Source organism: Anopheles merus, chromosome 3R (assembly GCF_017562075.2).
Source record: "Anopheles merus strain MAF chromosome 3R, AmerM5.1, whole genome shotgun sequence".
NCBI lineage: Eukaryota > Metazoa > Arthropoda > Insecta > Diptera > Culicidae > Anopheles > Anopheles merus.
Window position 1 is genome coordinate 38,791,090 of NC_054084.1, and position 18,861 is coordinate 38,809,950.

The window sequence follows — 18,861 nt, forward strand, 5'->3', positions numbered from 1 at the left end:
TGAATTTGAGGCGACATCATTGATTTGAACAGAGTATTTACAGTTTTTTTAAATAAGAGGTCAGCCAAACTAATAATAAGAGACTGAGAACTCCAAAAGTTCTAGCTTGGCAAGAAGCGTAGTGTGGTCTACGCGATCAAACGCCGTTTTCAGGTCTGTGTAGATAGTATCAACCTGACAACCTGCTGCAAAAGCCTCGTGACACACGGTGCAGAACTCTAGCAGATTTGTGGTCACAGATGGTTTAGAGACAAAGCCGTGCTGTCGAAAAGAGATGATAGAACGGCAATAAGCAATAAGTATCATAAACTAACATCTCCAGAACCTTGGCAGTAGCATCCAGTGATAATTGTTTGTAGAGAAATTTTCGCGTTTTTTTATGCACTGGAGTCGTCCAAGACAATTTCCAATGGGTAGGGAGTTTGCCAGAATGTAACGAAACATACAAGAGGTGGTGTAATGGATGCAAAAGTATGTTTATACATCTCTTCAATAAATTAGATGGAATACCATCAGGTCCAGGGTTGATTGCTGGTTTTAGTGTTTTTAGTGTTGCTGATATCTTCTCAAGTAATATATTCACGTTGGACACACAAATGGTAATAGCAACTCTAGGTAGAGTTTGAAGCGCAGTAGATACTTGTCGTTGATCACGATGTTCAGTGGAAAATTGATTATCTAACTTATTAGCAAAAGCGTTAGCAATTTCTGTTTGTTTGAAAATCATCTTGCAATTTTGTTGTATAACTGAATGTATGCTGTTATCTGAGCGTGTTATTATCAATTCGATGTGGCTCCAAAAACGCCAAGGGTATTTGCGCATTGACAGCTGAAAGCCTGTTACATAACGATGGTGCAGGACACGATTAACATATCGATATTTAGAATGTGCCATTCGATAGATTATTGTGGCATCATTTGATCTTGTGTTACAGAATGCACGATAATCTCTTTCTTCAATTTTCATTACTTTGGATAATTCAGATTTAATCTAAGGTGGACCTTTTCTAGTACCGGATTTGGGACAGCAGTCAGCAATAGCATCCCCTAGCAAATTATTAAAAACACCAACAGCAACATCATTATTATTAGCGTTAAACAACACTGACCAATCACACTTAAGGAGACATGTCGTCGTGCTTTACATGGACTGTTAGTTTGTCGTCAATCACATTAAAATGATCAACTGTGTTTCAAATTAAACCGGAGAGTATTTTTTTTCTTTTATCTCCATACAGTTGGTATGGTATGGTATGGTACCTTCGCACTCACATCAACAAACAACCACACATACTCACCCACACATATATCCACACAAACAGAGGAAAGCGTACAGTAAAGACGGACGAACTCGAATGCATTACAGCTGTAGGCTACCCAGGAAAACGGTGTCGAGAGGAGAAAAGTACACAAAAAATGGAAGTAAACATGACTTCTTGCTCAGGCCGACATCGTGCACTCCCACGTTGGCTTTCTACAGGAAAACCAACGACCTTTGGGATAACATGAGGTATGCTTTTTAATGGGGCTGAGGACTCACCGCCTTGTTCAAGAATTCATGCTTCGACGCCCTTATCAGAGTCCATAGAAAATTATCTGAATGAATTGGCAAATATTTGGTATAACATTATTTATGTGTTTTCCTGCTGACTCTCTTCAAGATAAAGGCATTTTTGAAAATGAGTCTAATTGTTTAACGTTTCTTACTAAGTGAAGTGAGGAAAAATATTGATAATTTTTTTTTATCACTTACTATCAACTTTTTTTGTATATTTTTTCAAGGAAATTTTTCAAACATTATGTATGGTGTATCAAAATACTTACCTTCACCGTGCGTTTTTGCGCTGACGTTGAGAAAGTTGTGATTAATTTCCACATTCTCGTCGATGTCCACCTCATAGATGACCTTCTCGAAATAAACTGGGTAGTCTTTCTTATCGGCAACCCCTGTTTTGATGAATTTAGTAACTAAAAGAAAATCAAAACACAAACACAATGATTTCGTCAATTGATTGTTTAATGCTATTTTATTATATTATACTATATTTACTCCAATTGTTTGCCACGAGGGCTTTACAACAAAAACATGCACCTTAACCTAATCTAGCTAAACTCTTATACTTAAGGCTATGAACTCAAACACTTCGCTAAAAATATTATTACGGCTGCATGCAAACAGGCCAGCGATTAAATAGCAAACAATATGAGGAATGGAAGAATATTTAAATTTTGCTGCTATTGTCGTGTTCCATCCAGTATCTTAACAGTTTCCAAATGTCTCCCACGCAACCGGTTCTGGAACGTACGGCTCCCGAACATCAGTGACCACTAATGGAGAACCGGTTACGATAAATTTCGATTTTCCTGCTTCCATTACGGTCTTCAACCACGGTAATTGCAATGCAAAGTTACACAACGTATAAAAAGTGGATAGACAAAGATGCCACACTAGAACCGGTAAAGAAAGAGAAAAATGCAACAGAAAAAATTGCACAAAGTTGGAATGGAAAACCCACAAACATTGTTTGCTTGTTACCAAAACCACCACCGACCCACCCTACCCACTTCCCAACCAATCCAATGGTACATTTCGGTGTTGGTGGGAATGGATCCATTATGTGTCCTCGGTTTTACATTTTCTCTTGGATTGATTTGGAGAGGCAGAAAGCCAATAGGATGTGTGTTTGTCTGTATGCGTGTAAGTGTGTTGACACTTTGAACAAATCCGAAATCCAAACATGGTTGTCCATCGAACCGTAAGCCAATGGTTTGTCGCGCGTTCCAGCTTAGCCTGTGATTCGGTGCAATTGCAATCGCCGCACGAATGTACCACGGTACCATGACACACAAGGTTGTGTTTGACCTCCCGCTGCCTTCTCATGGACAATGTGTGCCGAGAAGTGCAGCCACCAGCACCATTTGAAACAATTTAAAATCCATTTTCTACTAGCATGATTTCTGACTTCGATTCGTACGTTCGTTCGTACGCTGGCCATATACGCCATGCCATACCTCGAGACACGATACCATCAAGTGGAAAAATAGAACGAAGCAAAGGCCAGCAGTTAAAAACCGTCATCATCCGGGTTCAATTTGTAACATCTATTTATTGGTTTTGTTTTAATTTAGTGTTTTGCTGCAGTGCAGTTTTTAATTCTAAGGAAGACATGTTTCTTCCAACGACGCTTGTTTTCGCTTACATTTGGATTCAGATTTTTGCCACCGAATTGTTGTGTTCGGAGTGTCTTGAGGTCAATTTTATGCAAAAAAATATTAGTAAAGCGATCGTTTAAAAAACGATAAAAATATCTTAATGAATTAATTAATGTAAGGTTATTCATATTAGAATATTCCACTATTTTTCATTAAGTCTGTTATTGGTAATATTTTTATTTAAGAATAACGTAATTTCATTATTCATTATGTTAAGAATGGCCTTCTTTATAGCGATTTTTACATATATTGTTTTATGATGTATCGATTGCAAGTATCAAGTAGCTATTAAAAACAGCTTTCAACGATATTAAATTATTGAATTCCAGAACTGTGAAAATAGTTCGAAAAATAAGCAATACATACATGATAACATGAATAATGAAATAAAATAAAACAGGTTGTTTTAAAAACAAAGCTGGTTTTGATTTATTTTGTTTTTATTAGAGCAACATTATATGTGTTGATTGTCAATTAAGTGATTAAGAATTGCAAAGCATTTACCCAAAAGGGGCGAGGTGGCCATTAGACAAACAATATTCACACCTATCGCAAATGATTTTGTTAATCAGCAAAAAAAATTGGTTAATTGACACTTTATTCATAAAATAGAAATGCAATAAAAAAATCATTTCTAGCGAGAGAAAATTAAATGTGAGTCTGTTTGTTTGTTTAAACGCTTGCAACACATATTTTTATTCTTCTCTTGATCAAACGAAGTGATTTACTCTTTTTCAAACCGAACCTCTTTTATGGCATACATATATTTCAATAAATTCATTTTCTCTTCGTTCATAAAAAATCAATATTATTTAGCCCCGTGGTGACAACATGCCCATCAACAGTTCAAACCTTGTATGGACCTTCGCCTCATAACAAGGACTAATATTCTGGCTGTGTGTTACTAAAAATTGCTTTACTAATATCAAAACATATTCCGATTACTGTTGGATATTGTTTGGATGAAAATACAAGTAAGAATATTATCGTAAGGACCATGGAGATTTTGCCACTTCCATTGTTTTATATCTATAGCAAAAAATCAACATGAAATTCATTATAATGTTGATAGTTATGAGTGGAATGTTATTTTATAGAGTAACGCTGTTATTACATATTGTTGATATAAACAGGGTAACATTATTTTACCAAAAACTACCATTACTTCTCCAATCTCAAACTCTCCTGTAATGCTTTTCGGAATTTAATGCTATAACAAGATTCCATAACTAATAGGTGTTAGAGTTTCTTGCAGATGCCATCAACACGAGTGCAAAACGAAATAAACCGTTCTGTATGTTGTTCCTTTTTCGGTTTCTCTTTTTTTTCAGTCACATATTGAGCGATTGAACGGCGCTATGTCAACATCGAGGATTGGTAAAATAGTTGCATCAATGTGAACGTATAGTGTAAAATAAAATTTATTATTTAGTCAATTATGACTTAGTTTGCTGTATGTGTGTACTATTTTTCAATCCTTACTTGAACTCGAATCCAAATGGCAGGTATGCACTAGTGCATCGAGGGGAATGCTATATTCTCCAACTGTTCCAGAACAGACAACTTCCAGAAGGCCAGGTGAAACTGACAAAATTGAACTCCTCGCTTTTTTTCGTCAAAAGCGTGCGAGGCGTTTGAATGGTGTGACGTTTCGCTGATGCATGTTACGAAGAATGACAGCTTTTGAATAAATTGTTCACTAAAGTGTAGTCAAAACAAAAATTAGTTGCATGTTTTCTTTTTTGAAAGTTGAGAGTTTGCAGCATGAAATTGGTAGCTCAATGGCTGGGCAGTAATTTATAGTGATGAAGCAAATTTTTCCGATTGAATTGTTGTGCTGTTTAAATAGCTTTATCAATTTGAATGAATTTCTAATAAATTTTATAACCCTTCCAATTGTAATGCTTTGGTATTTATCAGGCACGTAACATTCAAGAACATTGTATTGCCAGTTGTTTAGATTGAATGCAGGGTTTTAACATTTATTTTCACATAGCTCATCCACTGTATTCAGCATTCGTTTCCTTTTGCATGTTGGCAGTCAGCGATCAAACCATCCGGTGGAACCAGTACACCATCACCCGTATGTACGAATGAAGCACCAGGCGCCTCCATTAATGACAGTCCATTGTTAACGGTATTTATCGCCATTTAATCGTTCGTGGAGCAAAAACTATGACAAAAAGGAACAAATTGCCATGTTCTGCGGGTTTCCAATCAATCTACCCATACTACCATTGATCTCCTTTATTTCCGTCGCATCCTCAGAAGGATAGCTGTGTGAATGGTAATAAAAAGCGTGATCTGGCAGATAAAGAACATAAAGTACAAGGCGAGTGGTCGCTGCACGTAAAATAAAATTAAAAAAAAAAACTCAACAAGCAGGGTGCAAGATTGCGGAGATGTGCACCGCGTCTCATGGCCACCCAAAACAAAGACTTTTTATTGACGCGGCATAAAATAGGCCTTGGGAACCTCCCCTGTATGATGCTGCTATTGAACGCCGTGCAGGAAAATTTCTCGCTCTTTTTATGTACATTCACTTGGTGGCATCCGCTATCACTCTCTTTCTCTTAAATTATCTTCATTTCTAATAATTGAATCTCCTAGCGGATTCAATTATTAGAAATGGTTCAATGAGTGTGTCACCGTCAAGCAGATAAAACCTGTTCCCTTGCCTTCATGCGATCAATGCAGAAAACAAAACGTCGAGTTCGAGGCTAATTGATTTTGGGATGGAATAATATTCTGCTTTACGACCATCCATTAAAACGAGCCCTCGGGGCTGTGTCTGTAACTCATGATGTGACAGTTGGAATAATACATTAGAAACTTTTCAGAAGGACAGGAGCTGCAAAAGCTGGTGGTCACGCATTAACGCCTCGGCGGGAATAGTTTGTTGATAGCATGCTTCAAGGGATGAAGATACAACATGTTTGTTTCTTTGTTCTTTGAAAGAGTGGCTGGAGACAGAGCAGTAGGCAGTTGGGCTTGTATATGTTATCAATAAATTCATTGACATCTTTATGAGGAAACTATAAACATTCAGATAAAAGTGTGGGTCTGTTGAATGAATACTTGGGAAATCAGAGGAAATATTTTATATTAGTTTAAAAGTACGCTCTCTGCAATCTTCCATATCCTTTGAACATTTGTTTTTATAAGCGCACAACTGTTCCTTACTAAACATCATTTTTATCTTGGAACTAGAATTAATAATCATCATATTATCTTATGTATGAACTTTGTCCTTGGCATCGCGTAGAAGTCCGCAAGGGTTCGCTGGTGATCCTTTTTTGTACCTCGTTTGCCCACTGTCCAAAAACCGCAAGCTTAAAAACAACAACCCAAAAGGAGCTGCCACACGACACCTCGGATTGAATCATGATTCTTTATTTATTCCGTTCCAAAAACATCACACAGCCACTGGCACAGAAACATGTATAGTTATATTCGCGTACCTACACTAAACAAAAGCTGCAGTCTCGTTTCCTAAGGCACAAACAGCTCAAAAAAGGGAAAATGAAAAGAATAACTTTCTTAAGTTTTCTTTCTACACCGTGGCACTCACGGCGCTTCCATCCCCGGGTGTCTGTATTCGCCACGGAACACCGGATGGTTGTTCAACGAGCGATGACATTTTTGTGCAATAAACAAATACTAAGTGAGAGCAAAATGGCCGAAGCCATTCTTTCTGAATAAAAAAAACTTAGTCGAAATAATTAATTAAAACATTTCATCAGTTTGTTGCAGTGGTACACACTTTTCAATTCTAATCTTGTGGAACATTAGGATGGAGTTTATTGTGCAGACTTCCTCCTAGTTGGCGAAACTCGGTCGTTGCGTTGTATTATTTTTCATTGAGCAAGGCGTCCCGGGCTTGGTGCTCAATGTGTGTTATTATAGTGTTTCCGTGTTTTTATTTGTTTATTACTATGATCCCAGTATGATGGAATGGGTTTCTGTTATCTTGTCCTAAAGAAATAATTAAACCCTTATGGGCGAAAGAAGATAAAACAAAATGCAGCTCCTGGGCCCTGGGGGTATATAGAAACCTTTATGTTGCCATTCTGGAAGTGATCATTAGCCATGAAATGGTACGATGATACAAAGAACAAAGCAATAAGGAACCCATCGATTTCCCTGGGTATGGGAGCTTTAGGATTTGTTTCTGATGCCTTATGCCACCCTTGGAAATATTTTTTTTTATATTCCAGAAACATTTTGTCAGCTTAGAGCGAAAGAAGAGGACATTTGCTTCTTCTGCTAATGAAATTGGGATTAAACTGCCAGCGAAAACCTAAAAATGGTTTGTAGAAAGATTGCTTTGCATTTTGATACCGTATTAAGACAACGACAGCATCAGTCTGCTTCACGGCATTTGTGTCAGAGTTTTTTGCTCAGACGTTTTTCTTCATGTCCCGTTAATGAGGTCAGGCTCGGGCGAGAAGAAACATAATCGGGCAGCTCATCTTCCGTTCCCGAAATGGGTGTTCTTTTTTGGGTTTACAGGATAAGCGTCTAATTGATGATGGTGATTGATCTTCTGATTTCAATTTGACTCTTGGTTTATTCCCCCTTTAGGAGAAACTGTTCTTGATTTGATGCAGTGAAGTGCATCTCTTTTGACAAGCGGTTATTAGTAATCGAGGCTTATGACTGTCGGGTTGAGGATGATTTTGGTTGACGGGTTCGTTGGATATCGAAATGTTTTACGCAAAATTTGGGATATGTGCTTTTATACTGTTTGATGATACCGGCACTGTTTGCAAAATTCAGCTTTCACGCTAAATTAACTATTGTTATTGTGACTGCCAATTTGGATGTATAATCGTCAACTCTCACGACTTCATAACATGTCCGTCATGGGTTCAAGCCCTGAATGTACCATGCCCCCATACGTAGGACTGAGTATCCTGCTATGGAAACAATAAATCACTGAAAGCCAAACTCACTCTACTACTGAGTACTGGCAGGCCTTGACCGAAAAACATGTGTTGTGACAAATAAGAAGAAGAAGAATAATAATAATAATAATAATAATAATAATAATAATAATAATAAGAAGAAGAAGAATAAGAAGAAGAAGAAGAATAAGAATAAGAAGAAGAAGAAGAAGAAGAAGAAGAAGAAGAAGAAGAAGAAGAAGAAGAAGTTTTTGTAACTATTGTAGACACTAGAATACAAAAACTTCTAGAACTACAAAAAAGGTAATTTTGTTTTCAATCATTTTTAAATATCTCTTAATTTGTGTACAGACTTTAAATATCTTTCAATAAATTTATTGCAAAATAAAGCTAAGTTTGACCATTGGATTGAAATTCCATCCTTAAGATCAATGAATTGCACAATATAGCGCCGTTTGACTATTTTATTGAAATTCCTTCCAAAAGATCATTGAACGAATGTAAAATTTGTTTTCAATCTTGTAAACAAGATTTAGTACCTTTGATAATGATAAATGATAAAGATAATGATCTTTGAAAAAATGTATCCGTAGAAAATATTGTACGGACAAACTTTCTCTTCCGCATCTAATTCTAGACTAGGCCATCAGCTTGAGTGAATTCCTTCAATCATATTAATTCAATTAATTAAGCACATACACACCTCTTCACTTCACTTAATCATCATTCACTCGGGACACTTCATAACTGATTCGCCCGCGCGTCGACTGCTACTCATCTACGTTGTTGTGTTACGGAGATCGGTTACGTACGCTTCCCGATTTGGGAAGTCCCCAGAGCGATCATACGTACGGTTGCCCTGCATAATGAATATTTTTACCCAGTCATATTACCGGAAAACACCAAACCTTGGTCGAACCGATACAAAGGAGGATTACTAATTAAAGCACCCGCATAATCTGGTTAAACTTTGTTCGAGACGGAGGAATTCGGGGGAAAAACGAGAAGAGCGAAGGCAATCATGTATCGGCCGATGCTAAACAGAATCCAGCAGATCGTCATCGAGGACACGGAACTGCGAGTGAGAAGATACCGGCAAAAGGTGCGCTTCGGGACTACGTGCTCATAGGGAGTAGGGATTTATTGGACGGCAATATCAACAATACTGGTTCGTGGTTGTGGCTTCATTTTTTCTCATCTCCTTCGTCCACTCTCATCAGAACATTGATAGCGGGTCGGTTGGTAGGCCGCTTCCGAAATGCCATTGACGTACATGCTCCGAAGAATGTGGCTTAAGCGGCTCGGCAATTTGCAATCGTGTAAGGTGTGGCCAAGAGTAGCAGGGGTGACTGGGTTTTTGAATACGATCCTGGGTCGGAATTTGCCCGAAAAGGTCGGCAAGGATCATTTGGGCTCTGATTTGCCACAACGGGTACGGTTGTTGGTTATGTATGATGAAACCATATATTTATCTTCTTATTTTCTGTATTAACTTGAAAGCAATTCCTTTTGTTTTGCTGTTGTTGGGGATAGGGTGGGCCTCAAAGCTGGATTATGCAAATAGATACATTTCTGGGGCGGTGTTTTCAGAGCATAACATGTTTGGCATAATAGTAACGGTCTGTGATCAGGCCAAACCTGGTCAGGGACGGGATATTAAGCTCTCCTGTGTACCTTTAGTGTGTACCTTTAATGCACTAACGACCTTTGCTCGTTATTCATTTTATTGCCGAGCCTACCGACATGTTATTAAAAAAATCATAAGTAGCTCCAATATGGTTGATGATATGTTCCTTCGAGAAACCACACACTCATTTTCACAGGTAAAAAAGGCATATCGTGTGGTGTACAAAGCGAGATAGGCTTTTTTAAGTTATATTTGATTGCATTTTTTTAAATGGTCATAAGGCTGTTCCATTAAAATTTGGCAAAACACCCGCTGCGCAAAGCGACGGAAGGCGTTATGGCGTTCTGAGAATTTTATCATGCCTTCCTTTTCTCTCCAACGGCAAATTTGTCAAGCAGCTCGTCGAGCTACCCGTCCCTGGCTCCACCTCATTCCCCTCGCCTGAGCGCGCTGCCGAAGATTTGGATGTGTTGGTGCATCAGACGGCCAATCGCTGTCAACCGTCGTCCGTACTTTTTCCCTCCATAGCGCCATCTCTTTCTCGCGTGTGGTCAATGCTCGCGAGCTGTTGTGGCGCCTAAAAATGCCGTTAACAAACATTGCGGCGATGAAGTTGCATTTTCACAAATCAAACCAAAAAATCGCAATGAGTTCAAACACTGCAATATAAAAATGACTAAGGAATCGCTAGTTTACGCAGGAGGGTTTGCTGTGCAACGCGCAGAATCCTAATCCGCATTAACACGTCCAGTCCGGCGCTGATTTTCATGAGCTTACCGTTCCGCCGGCATCTAGAACGTAAGCTGATTGTGGAACCGGTATACTGGAAAGTTCACTGGCAGTCCCTGGGGCCTGCCATCGTGCTGAACGTGTTAAGCAGTAAGCATAGCAATAAGATTTTGCTTTCGCCTGTTGTGGATTACATAGATATGCTAAGCATGCTGCGCATGGTTGTGAGTGAGCGTGTGTATGCAAAACTGTCGCCGAATGTATGCTCTTCCGGAATGTTATGATCCATAGGTCAAAGAAAGGAAGGTGTTCATGAAAGGCGGAAAGACGAATTGAGGCCCCTGTAAATGGTAACTGATGACCGCGAGGACTCGATTGAACATTATACTTAAATTGCAGGCGGATGGAGGGGGGGTGGCCATGGAACCCCAACTATCATCGGTCACAGGCCCTAAAATTGTTGCCGGCATGAGGGGTGGGGTGTGGGTGGGGGGTGGGTGAGTGCAGATGGTTCTCCAGCCACGGAGCCCCAATGACCATCTTTCCGGGGGCACTTGTCGCTAACACTCTGTCCACTTGTAGACATACGGCATACTACAGACTAGAGATCTTCGGTGACCGCCTAGTCCGCCCACCGTTAGGTCCACCGCTGGTTCATGACGGTGTTTTTTTTATCGTGGAGGTGCAACCTTCCCCCTGCCTGCAGCGTATGCATCGAACAGGAGACAGTGTGGCAGTATGCAAGTTACCCGCTGGATAGGAGCGGTCCCGCGGCACCGCCATCATTCCGCACATCTGCATGCCCGTCGTGGGTTCTAACCGCGTATGAACCGTCCGCCGTAGCAAGAGGTGACTATCCGGCTACGTGGTACTCAAGTCCTGAAAAGGCCGGCATGATCGCGTTGGCTATTACGCCAATAATAATAATAATAATAATAATAATAATAATAATAATAATAATAATAATAAAAAGAACTTAGCATAGCAGTCCACACTCGGGTAAGAGTTTGTCTTGACTTTGTTGCTGCCGGGCTATCGCTGTGTATTATTATTATTAATAATAATAATAATAATAATAATAATAATAATAATAATAATAATAATAATAAAAAGAACTTAGCATAGCAGTCCACACTCGGGTAAGAGTTTGTCTTGACTTTGTTGCTGCCGGGCTATCGCTGTGACGAGACAAATACACGGAATGCACTCGACCAAAACATGAACCTACCGATCCGAACCCATTCCAAGGCAATGCCGGTCAATCGGCGTCATGATAACTTCTCCAAACCAACAAGCCACCAGATTCTGGACGGACAGGTGCAGCACCATACGCGCACCGTAATAAACAAATCCAGAATCCTTTTTTGTATGGATTCAATTCAAAATGTTGTTTCCACTTGCGTGCGCTAGCTTAATTAGAAATAAATGTGCGACATATCACACGCACGTTTGCTTAGATGCTAGAGTGTGTCTTTTTAATACCCCCAACAGCAGAGCCGATCGCAAAGATGACAATGCCAATGGTTGTGTTGTCTCTCAGGTAGCGAGATCGAAAATGCATGGACCTTGTAGTCGCAGCGGATGAAAATGTACGCATCAGAATCAAATAGTTTTGGGGTTTCAAACGCACGCACACACACAAACACACAAACATGCGCGCGCAAACTCACACACACACACACACACACACACACACACACACACACACACACACACACACGCACACATGCATGAACGCGCGGACGCCAGCACGCACGCACTCACGCACGCACAAACACACGCACGCACGCACGCACGCACACATGCACGTACGCGCGCACGCCAGCACGCACCCACGAAAGCTCGCGCACGAGCACGCGCCCCCGAAGTCGCGCACGCGATCACGCACCCTCCACCAAACCCCCCCCCCCTCCCGCACGAGCGAGTACGGCTACCTTATCATTAGAACGGCTGGTTCAGCTATCTTGTAGCGCATCCTCATTCAAAGCGCCGGGCGGGGTGGGGGATCGCGACATGATAGAGTGAACGGTCACTTTCCCCGCGCTGTGTGCGTGTGTGTGTCAAGACCCGAAAACTCGTGACAAATTTCGGCACATTTAAAAAAATATTTTTTTGCCACTATATATTGTGCTACATGATGCTTACACGGTCGCTGAAGCATCAAACATGTTCAAATTAAAAATATATTAGATTAGTGTTAGACGTTCTCCTACGCTTGTTTTAAATAGGCTTCTTCACCCTCAATTGGCAGGGGCATCGAATGGTCTCATCAGCAGCGGCACGAAATAAAATAATCCATCAATACACCGATAACACTTTAAATCCCAATCCAGCTTCTCCCGCATCGTCCCAAGGTCACACACAAATTAATAAATGCTAACACACACCAATAACAATACACAACCGAAATGCACATATGAAAATCAACGCATACACCACAAACACCCAATCAGCTGGTGGCGGAAGGCACGGGCAGAAGCGCAAGTAAGGCAGGACAGGGCGAGGGAGGGAGAAGAAGCGGACGAAAAAATGGGCGCCAATATTTTTAAATTTTTTGACCGTTTTTTTTTGCTCCACCGCCATAAATAGTTCGTCCATTTCGCCAACAGATGGCGCTAACCCGGCGCAGGCCTGCGCAGGAATCGCTGAAGTTCAGCGCGGGAGACCAGGCCAAATCTGCGCTGGCCAGCGCAGATTTTGGTACATTTCCTGCGCTGGAAACTGCTTGAATTTGCGCAGCGGGTTGATTGACGACGGTAAAAAGTTTTGACCGTCACTGCCAAATGCCTCGAGATTTGAAAAGGTAAGTTCTGAGAATCATTTTAATTACTTTAAATTATTTTAAGCAGATTTCAAAAATGGAGAACAAGATTGTAGAAAATTTAAGAACATTTTTGCACATTTAAGATTTTTCTAAATTTTTTCACACTACAAATCGTGAAGAGAAAAGTAATTCATGCGAGACTGAAAATACTTTCTGACTCTTTGAGCAGTTTAAGTATGACGATGAATCTGTGCTTCGCAAGTGAAGGTTTGGTAAGGTCGTTGTTTACACCGGAAATTACTGAACAAAATTTCAAAGGCAAAAATCCAACCCTGTTGTGCGATACTGAGCATATTCTCTGGGAGCGTTTGTGCGCGACTGTATGCCATAGATTGCAGTACTTGAAACGGACCCGATGCTAATACGGAGAACTATTATATTGCAAATTATTTTGCTGCTTGGATACACTTCTCAGCATCATTTGAAACAACCTTCATGTTTGTGTACATCCTCGCACTAACTCACACAGATGTACATTCGATTGGCTACAGTACGCCGTGAACGGTCGAAATATTTTAGTCGATCCATGCAAAGGGCAGCGCACTAGGCTCGTAGCGTGCTCGGATTTTATTCATACGTGGCTTGTTGGGGAGCAATATTGAGCGTATTAACGGGTGGGTTGCGATTTGCAATAAACTACCTGGTTCCATTTTTCTCAATACTTTCCATTCAATCAACTATAAAATGAGAAACCAGTCTCGCTAGAAAAGATAGGCAGGGATAAACGAATTGTATCCGGCTGGTATGAGAAGCCGTCGATCGATCGGGAGGACATCGCTCCCTGGTTCAAGGTTTGATGGAAGATGACGGCAAGAGTGCTTGTAAGGAAGCCAAAGCAAAAAAAGCGCGTTTAAATCTTCCGAATGTACACACGGGAACATACATATACGCTAACTAACACGGACGCAGACACACATACTTGTATTCCGCTTGCCGAGGAAAGAATTCGTCATTCACTGGATCACCATTCAACCTCATTTGGCAGAATCGTCAATCACCCTCTTGTGGGTGTGAGAACCGAGCAGACACCTTCTCGCTCATCGATGGGGCTCAGTGGCAGTAATCCACGGTACTGTAATTGAATTATGTTCGCTATCGCTTTGGGTGCCGTGATTTCCACTCTCTGCACCGTGTGGGAAGTGGATGGGCGAAGGCATCGCTAGCTGCCCAAGTCAAAATCATAAATCATTTCCAGTTCATTTGTTATTTCACACCGGACCGCATTAGAGAGCAGAGTTGGCAAATCATTGCAGAGGGGGATCAAAATGTCGGACCGCTTGACCGTGACCAGAGGCCGCCACCGCATATCCGAGCTTCACCTGACTGGCGAATGACTTATGTGGCGACTAGACCTCCGGTGATCCATGGCATGAACGAGCAACACCCGGAAGACAATAATTTTGCAATGCCTGGTGGCAGCAAAACAATCATTTGATGTCTATTGGGTGGAATTATGGTTAAGATTCTTCTTCTTCTTTTTTTGGCTCTACAACCGTTGTCGGTCAAGGCCTGTCTGTATTACTTGTGAGGTTGGCTTTCATTGACTTTTGGATTATCCTCCATATCAGGATAGCCAGTACTACGTATGGCGACACGGGCCATTTGGGGCTTGAACCCATGACAGGCATGTTGCTAAGTCGTAGGAGTTGACGACTGTACCACGAGATTTTGTACCACGAGATTTTGTACCACGATATTGTATACTTCGCTCTAAAGTAAAGTACACTCATTGGTTTTACGTATAGGTTAATATTTGGACTTAAAAAGTAAAGACATAGTAAAGCTGCCAAGGCGACAGGCAAAGTTTGTCTTCGTTTGTTGCCATCTCCTGGAAACGGGATATTTTTTAGTTTGACATTTGCCATATCAGATCAGAAGCGCACATTCGTAGCGTGGGACTAGACAACGACATTCGAGGCACAATCCTCTACCGGTCTCTCCAATTTCTTGATTTCGCAAATGACGTCGTCATCATCGGCAGGATATTGGTAGGACATCGGCGAAGGTGTGTTAGCCATACACCCTACTCAATCCCGAAGCAGCAATAATTGGATTGAGAATCAATGCGACGAAGTACTTGCTTACCGGAGACTCAAACCATCTGGGAACAAGTGTTTTAGTTGAAGGCGACAATTTCGAGGAGGTTAAGGTGTTTTGCTATCTCGAGACGGTCGTTACTTCGGACAACGTTATCAGCAGTAATGCTGCTGGCGGATGTGTTGCTCCGTCGCAGCGCCCAACACCGGTGCTTTAAACCGAGTCGGGTATATTTTTCCTTCGTCGATTGGAGAGTGCCTCCGACTATAAATAAACGAGCGATTCTGAGGTTTGTGTTCGAATGCGCTTACTTAATTTAGGTTTTTATCTCTTATATGCTATTTAGTTGCTGACCGCATATAGGTCAGCTAACTATAACTAAGACTATTTTGATAAAAAGTTTTATTTATACTTAATGCGACATGTACCTATGGTTTATGAATTGCGTAAGTTACTTCTTCGTTTGAACCATGAGAACGATTGACTATATTTATGTTTGTTGCGTTTCTGAAGCGCGCGCTATTGCTTGAGCCGTCTTTTGCCTGAACTTTGTTTTAACTTGAAGTGTTTTACTTCGCTACATCCGCATATATGCTTTTACTTCATAATGAGGTCGTACGCAACAAGCAGCGAAATCCGGAGACGCATTGTGCAGGGGAATCGTGCATATTATGGGCTTCATCGACTGTTGAGATCTAGAAGACTTCAAGCGCGCACGAAATGTGAGATATATTGCACTTTTATTCGGCCTAGGTCTTCTACGCACACAAATCCTTTACCATTCGAGCGGAGGATCGTTTTGGGTGTGTTTGAGCGATGCATCCTCCGGACTGTCTTTGGCAGTGTGTTCGAGCGTGTGTTCGAGGAGGAGGATGAACCACGAGCTTGCTGAGCTGTATGGTAGACCGATCATCCTGACGGTGGCGAAGGCTGATAGGACACGATGGCTGAGGCATGTTATGAGAATGCCGAACGCATCTCTCACCAAGAAAGAGCTAGAAAAAGTTCACCAATTTAGCATGAGGAGCATGGGAGCAAAGCAAATTCGATGGCTGGATCAGGTGAAGCGAGACCTGTCGGAGATCGAGTGTCTGCATGGATGGATGCTAGGGACCGAGCATCCTGGTGAATGATTTGGATCCAATGATGGATAAGAGAATCAATACAATTTTTTGCCGAGTGCTGAACTTCTTTACAAAGACATTTACAATGACCCTTTTATAAAGTTTTGATTTTCGACCCAGAAAATGGTGTATTGCACCAACAGAGCGTGATGCAAACAGCAGACAAAATTTGAGTTCAAGCAGTTCTTCTGTGACAATTTAAAACAAATCATTACTTATGCAGATTGTAATGTTTGTTTCAATTGATGTTACGCTGTTCTTCTCCAGATTCACGAGACAGTACAAACCATATCCCTATAGTTGGCAGGCACCCTTTAACCCTTTGACAGTTGCACAATTTTTAGACAACGCACAACCCTTTTATGAAATAATGGCAAAAGTTAATAAAATAAAATAATGTTATCCCATTCTGCAAACCATTAATGATGTACAAAATGTGTCATTATCATTGTTTTATCTCCATCCCCTTCCCCTACGTAACGAATGCCAACCTCCCAACGCACCGTAATATAACTTATTTTGGCTGTGAAACGAAATATCAGATGATTGTTCTTAATATAATTGGCGTTATTCCTTGTAAAAATCCTAATACATCATCATCATCATCATTGCTATACCTCAGCATTAAAGTCTTTCAAGTATTTGACAGAATCAGTGGTCCATTCGTTATAGGTTTTTAGGAAAAAGCTGGAATTGAGCTACCACACAGTTGTATTGTTAAATGCTATATGTCAATTGATGTGCATTGCATTGCAGCCTTTGGTGAAAGCAGGATGTCTATGGTCTATAATTCATGGTAACAAATTATAACACGAGATGCTAAAGGAATAAGACCCTTTACAAAGCCTTTCCTATTGACGTATGCTAAGAGCATGGAAATTTTGAAACATTTTTTCAACATAATGATTTTTTTGTGATTCAATGAGCGCTGTTTTCACAAAAAAAAATCAAATCTGAAACAAGAACGTGTGACGTGAAAAATGATTCCGTCGAATATTATAGGAAACATAAACATAAAAAATGAAGTGTAGTCCAAGATGTTTCCACTAAATTCCATTTCGACGGGTGAATGATTAAGCATGGCTGACAGCCTTACATTCGTCACCAAATGTGTTGTCTTTTACTGAAAGCACAAATCGCAGACAGGGAGGAATGTTATGGATTAAGATGCTCATAATCTGGTCATTTAAAATTGGTAGTTTTTTCGTTTGCATCTCATTTTCACCAGTTGGCTCTTCTGCCGCTACTCGGCAGAATGATACACAAATTAAAACGATTGCATCACGCATCACTCCCTAGACCGTAGCTTATTTTCGAATCACTTTCACGGTGTAGCTGTAACCTGGGTGTTAATCCGGCAATCCCAAGAGCCTCACCATCGATACAGGCCGGCCGCAACGACGAGCGATTACGACGAAGCTTCTCGTTAACACTTTAAGCGCTGTGTCATATAAATTCGCATGACGATTTTGCTCACCGTTCAGCTTTGCATCTGACGCTCAGGTATTCTCTTGATAACGAATGAGGTAGGAAAGACAGAACGAGAACGACATGTGCTACACCGCTTATCGCAATGAAACTAAAGAGTGATAACGATGGCACGAGAAAGTGTCGCTCTCATCGCTCTCTTGCCATGCGCTACCTGCTCACTCAAAAACTGTGACGTCAGGCCGGCGGTCAAAGTGTTAAAGCTGTGTGTCCGAGTCGTGGACTACATAAATTTGCATAAAATCGATGAACTACCGTCGTCTAATTCAGTGCCTTTTCTCAGGTTGTTTGCGATCATCTCCCTTTTTTTACCGAATGGTGGAATAGAAACCAGTCCTAGACCCCATAAATAGCAATATGTCGAATTGTATTTGGGAAAGTAAACGATTCGGAAGAAAGATAGGGGATTGGAATCGAAGACAGAAAATAGATGATGGAACGGTAACGCAACATTTCGTTGCATAAGTGATGGGCGCTGATCGATATGGAGAAGCTGGTTCTATCCGTTTTAATGGAAATATGTTTCCGAAATTCCAGAATTCATGATTCGAGTAATAGTTATTCGGACAGGTCATGCAAGGTGGACAGCTCGGTTTGCGGGCCGCATTGCTTCACAATCAACCTTATTGAGGGCCATTTAGACGCTACCTTTAGAATGAGTGGAAGTTCAAATCTCGTTTTTATAAGAAAATACTATTGAAATATATCAAATTTCTGAAGCTTTCTTTTATTGAATCTTGGTTTTCATCTTTTAAAAGTGAAAAAAATAATCAAATAGAAAAGAAAGCTATTTAATTTAATCTTAACCCAGTCCTCACGGGCCGCATTAAAGGCTCTTGAGGGACGCATGCGGCCCGCGGGCCGTAGTTTGGAGACCCCTGCTCTACGACATGCCGAATGAGACCGGAAATC

At 40.8% G+C, this 18,861-nt stretch overlaps 1 pseudogene; it reads right to left on the reverse strand.

Annotated features, from left to right (window-relative positions):
- The window catches only part of LOC121595659, a 140,412-nt pseudogene that overhangs the window by 63,159 nt on the left and 58,392 nt on the right, over positions 1–18,861 (reverse strand).